The sequence below is a fragment of the Prorops nasuta genome, unplaced genomic scaffold, assembly GCF_024137725.1.
Source record: "Prorops nasuta isolate Cenicafe-Biocafe unplaced genomic scaffold, Cenicafe_Pnas_1.2 PNAS00389, whole genome shotgun sequence".
NCBI lineage: Eukaryota > Metazoa > Arthropoda > Insecta > Hymenoptera > Bethylidae > Prorops > Prorops nasuta.
Window position 1 is genome coordinate 2,501 of NW_027117185.1, and position 5,000 is coordinate 7,500.

The following is a 5,000-nucleotide window of genomic DNA, read 5'->3' on the forward strand; positions in this document are numbered from 1 at the left end:
GCAATGCGCCGCGTTGGACTTAGCCGCTGGTTGGACGGGTCGGCTCGCGAGCGAGGCTTTCGCGTCCGCCGGCCGAAAGCAATGCGCCGCGTTGGACTTAGCCGCTGGTTGGAGGGGTCGGCTCGCGAGCGAGGCGTTTGCGTCCGCCGGCCGAAAGCAATGCGCCGCGTTGGACTTAGCCGCTGGTTGGACGGGTCGGCTCGCGAGCGAGGCTTTCGCGTCCGCCGGCCGAAAGCAATGCGCCGCGTTGGACTTAGCCGCTGGTTGGAGGGGTCGGCTCGCGAGCGAGGCGTTTGCGTCCGCCGGCCGAAAGCAATGCGCCGCGTTGGACTTAGCCGCTGGTTGGAGGGGTCGGCTCGCGAGCGAGGCGTTCGGGTCCGTCGGCCGAAAGCAATGCGCCGCGTTGGACTTAGCCGCTGGTTGGACGGGTCGGCTCGCGAGCGAGGCTTTCGCGTCCGCCGGCCGAAAGCAATGCGCCGCGTTGGACTTAGCCGCTGGTTGGAGGGGTCGGCTCGCGAGCGAGGCGTTTGCGTCCGCCGGCCGAAAGCAATGCGCCGCGTTGGACTTAGCCGCTGGTTGGACGGGTCGGCTCGCGAGCGAGGCGTTCGGGTCCGCCGGCCGAAAGCAATGCGCCGCGTTGGACTTAGCCGCTGGTTGGACGGGTCGGCTCGCGAGCGAGGCGTTCGGGTCCGCCGGCCAAAAGCAATGCGCCGCGTTGGACTTAGCCGCTGGTTGGACGGGTCGGCTCGCGAGCGAGGCGTTCGGGTCCGACGGCCGAAAGCAATGCGCCGCGTTGGACTTAGCCGCTGGTTGGAGGGGTCGGCTCGCGAGCGAGGCGTTCGCGTCCGCCGGCCAAAAGCAACGCGCCGCGTTGGACTTAGCCGCTGGTTGGACGGGTCGGCTCGCGAGCGAGGCATTCGCGTCCGCCGGCCAAAAGCAATGCGCCGCGTTGGACTTAGCCGCTGTTTGGACGGGTCGGCTCGCGAGCGAGGCGTTCGCGTCCGCCGGCCGAAAGCAATGCACCGCGTTGGACTTAGCCGCTGGTTGGAGGGGTCGGCTCGCGAGCGAGGCGTTTGCGTCCGCCGGCCGAAAGCAATGCGCCGCGTTGGACTTAGCCGCTGGTTGGACGGGTCGGCTCGCGAGCGAGGCTTTCGCGTCCGCCGGCCGAAAGCAATGCGCCGCGTTGGACTTAGCCGCTGGTTGGAGGGGTCGGCTCGCGAGCGAGGCGTTTGCGTCCGCCGGCCGAAAGCAATGCGCCGCGTTGGACTTAGCCGCTGGTTGGACGGGTCGGCTCGCGAGCGAGGCGTTCGCGTCCGCCGGCCGAAAGCAATGCACCGCGTTGGACTTAGCCGCTGGTTGGAGGGGTCGGCTCGCGAGCGAGGCGTTTGCGTCCGCCGGCCGAAAGCAATGCGCCGCGTTGGACTTAGCCGCTGGTTGGACGGGTCGGCTCGCGAGCGAGGCTTTCGCGTCCGCCGGCCGAAAGCAATGCGCCGCGTTGGACTTAGCCGCTGGTTGGAGGGGTCGGCTCGCGAGCGAGGCGTTTGCGTCCGCCGGCCGAAAGCAATGCGCCGCGTTGGACTTAGCCGCTGGTTGGACGGGTCGGCTCGCGAGCGAGGCTTTCGCGTCCGCCGGCCGAAAGCAATGCGCCGCGTTGGACTTAGCCGCTGGTTGGAGGGGTCGGCTCGCGAGCGAGGCGTTTGCGTCCGCCGGCCGAAAGCAATGCGCCGCGTTGGACTTAGCCGCTGGTTGGAGGGGTCGGCTCGCGAGCGAGGCGTTCGGGTCCGTCGGCCGAAAGCAATGCGCCGCGTTGGACTTAGCCGCTGGTTGGACGGGTCGGCTCGCGAGCGAGGCTTTCGCGTCCGCCGGCCGAAAGCAATGCGCCGCGTTGGACTTAGCCGCTGGTTGGAGGGGTCGGCTCGCGAGCGAGGCGTTTGCGTCCGCCGGCCGAAAGCAATGCGCCGCGTTGGACTTAGCCGCTGGTTGGACGGGTCGGCTCGCGAGCGAGGCTTTCGCGTCCGCCGGCCGAAAGCAATGCGCCGCGTTGGACTTAGCCGCTGGTTGGAGGGGTCGGCTCGCGAGCGAGGCGTTTGCGTCCGCCGGCCGAAAGCAATGCGCCGCGTTGGACTTAGCCGCTGGTTGGAGGGGTCGGCTCGCGAGCGAGGCGTTCGGGTCCGTCGGCCGAAAGCAATGCGCCGCGTTGGACTTAGCCGCTGGTTGGACGGGTCGGCTCGCGAGCGAGGCTTTCGCGTCCGCCGGCCGAAAGCAATGCGCCGCGTTGGACTTAGCCGCTGGTTGGAGGGGTCGGCTCGCGAGCGAGGCGTTTGCGTCCGCCGGCCGAAAGCAATGCGCCGCGTTGGACTTAGCCGCTGGTTGGACGGGTCGGCTCGCGAGCGAGGCGTTCGGGTCCGCCGGCCGAAAGCAATGCGCCGCGTTGGACTTAGCCGCTGGTTGGACGGGTCGGCTCGCGAGCGAGGCGTTCGGGTCCGCCGGCCAAAAGCAATGCGCCGCGTTGGACTTAGCCGCTGGTTGGACGGGTCGGCTCGCGAGCGAGGCGTTCGGGTCCGACGGCCGAAAGCAATGCGCCGCGTTGGACTTAGCCGCTGGTTGGAGGGGTCGGCTCGCGAGCGAGGCGTTCGCGTCCGCCGGCCAAAAGCAACGCGCCGCGTTGGACTTAGCCGCTGGTTGGACGGGTCGGCTCGCGAGCGAGGCATTCGCGTCCGCCGGCCAAAAGCAATGCGCCGCGTTGGACTTAGCCGCTGTTTGGACGGGTCGGCTCGCGAGCGAGGCGTTCGCGTCCGCCGGCCGAAAGCAATGCACCGCGTTGGACTTAGCCGCTGGTTGGAGGGGTCGGCTCGCGAGCGAGGCGTTTGCGTCCGCCGGCCGAAAGCAATGCGCCGCGTTGGACTTAGCCGCTGGTTGGACGGGTCGGCTCGCGAGCGAGGCTTTCGCGTCCGCCGGCCGAAAGCAATGCGCCGCGTTGGACTTAGCCGCTGGTTGGAGGGGTCGGCTCGCGAGCGAGGCGTTTGCGTCCGCCGGCCGAAAGCAATGCGCCGCGTTGGACTTAGCCGCTGGTTGGAGGGGTCGGCTCGCGAGCGAGGCGTTCGGGTCCGTCGGCCGAAAGCAATGCGCCGCGTTGGACTTAGCCGCTGGTTGGACGGGTCGGCTCGCGAGCGAGGCGTTCGGGTCCGCCGGCCGAAAGCAATGCACCGCGTTGGACTTAGCCGCTGGTTGGACGGGTCGGCTCGCGAGCGAGGCGTTCGCGTCCGCCGGCCAAAAGCAATGCGCCGCGTTGGACTTAGCCGCTGGTTGGAGGGGTCGGCTCGCGAGCGAGGCGTTCGGGTCCGTCGGCCGAAAGCAATGCGCCGCGTTGGACTTAGCCGCTGGTTGGACGGGTCGGCTCGCGAGCGAGGCGTTCGGGTCCGCCGGCCAAAAGCAATGCGCCGCGTTGGACTTAGCCGCTGGTTGGACGGGTCGGCTCGCGAGCGAGGCGTTCGGGTCCGACGGCCGAAAGCAATGCGCCGCGTTGGACTTAGCCGCTGGTTGGAGGGGTCGGCTCGCGAGCGAGGCGTTCGCGTCCGCCGGCCAAAAGCAACGCGCCGCGTTGGACTTAGCCGCTGGTTGGACGGGTCGGCTCGCGAGCGAGGCATTCGCGTCCGCCGGCCAAAAGCAATGCGCCGCGTTGGACTTAGCCGCTGTTTGGACGGGTCGGCTCGCGAGCGAGGCGTTCGCGTCCGCCGGCCGAAAGCAATGCACCGCGTTGGACTTAGCCGCTGGTTGGAGGGGTCGGCTCGCGAGCGAGGCGTTTGCGTCCGCCGGCCGAAAGCAATGCGCCGCGTTGGACTTAGCCGCTGGTTGGACGGGTCGGCTCGCGAGCGAGGCTTTCGCGTCCGCCGGCCGAAAGCAATGCGCCGCGTTGGACTTAGCCGCTGGTTGGAGGGGTCGGCTCGCGAGCGAGGCGTTTGCGTCCGCCGGCCGAAAGCAATGCGCCGCGTTGGACTTAGCCGCTGGTTGGACGGGTCGGCTCGCGAGCGAGGCGTTCGGGTCCGCCGGCCAAAAGCAATGCGCCGCGTTGGACTTAGCCGCTGGTTGGACGGGTCGGCTCGCGAGCGAGGCGTTCGCGTCCGCCGGCCGAAAGCAATGCACCGCGTTGGACTTAGCCGCTGGTTGGACGGGTCGGCTCGCGAGCGAGGCGTTCGCGTCCGCCGGCCAAAAGCAATGCGCCGCGTTGGACTTAGCCGCTGGTTGGAGGGGTCGGCTCGCGAGCGAGGCGTTCGGGTCCGACGGCCGAAAGCAATGCGCCGCGTTGGACTTAGCCGCTGTTTGGACGGGTCGGCTCGCGAGCGAGGCGTTCGCGTCCGCCGGCCGAAAGCAATGCACCGCGTTGGACTTAGCCGCTGGTTGGACGGGTCGGCTCGCGAGCGAGGCGTTCGCGTCCGCCGGCCAAAAGCAATGCGCCGCGTTGGACTTAGCCGCTGGTTGGACGGGTCGCTCGCGAGCGAGGCGTTCGGGTCCGACGGCCGAAAGCAATGCGCCGCGTTGGACTTAGCCGCTGGTTGGACGGGTCGGCTCGCGAGCGAGGCGTTCGGGTCCGCCGGCCGAAAGCAATGCACCGCGTTGGACTTAGCCGCTGGTTGGACGGGTCGGCTCGCGAGCGAGGCGTTCGCGTCCGCCGGCCAAAAGCAATGCGCCGCGTTGGACTTAGCCGCTGGTTGGACGGGTCGCTCGCGAGCGAGGCGTTCGGGTCCGACGGCCGAAAGCAATGCGCCGCGTTGGACTTAGCCGCTGGTTGGACGGGTCGGCTCGCGAGCGAGGCGTTCGGGTCCGCCGGCCAAAAGCAATGCGCCGCGTTGGACTTAGCCGCTGGTTGGACGGGTCGGCTCGCGAGCGAGGCGTTCGGGTCCGACGGCCGAAAGCAATGCGCCGCGTTGGACTTAGCCGCTGGTTGGACGGGTCGGCTCGCGAGCGAGGCGTTCGGGTCCGCCGGCCAAAAGCAATGCGCC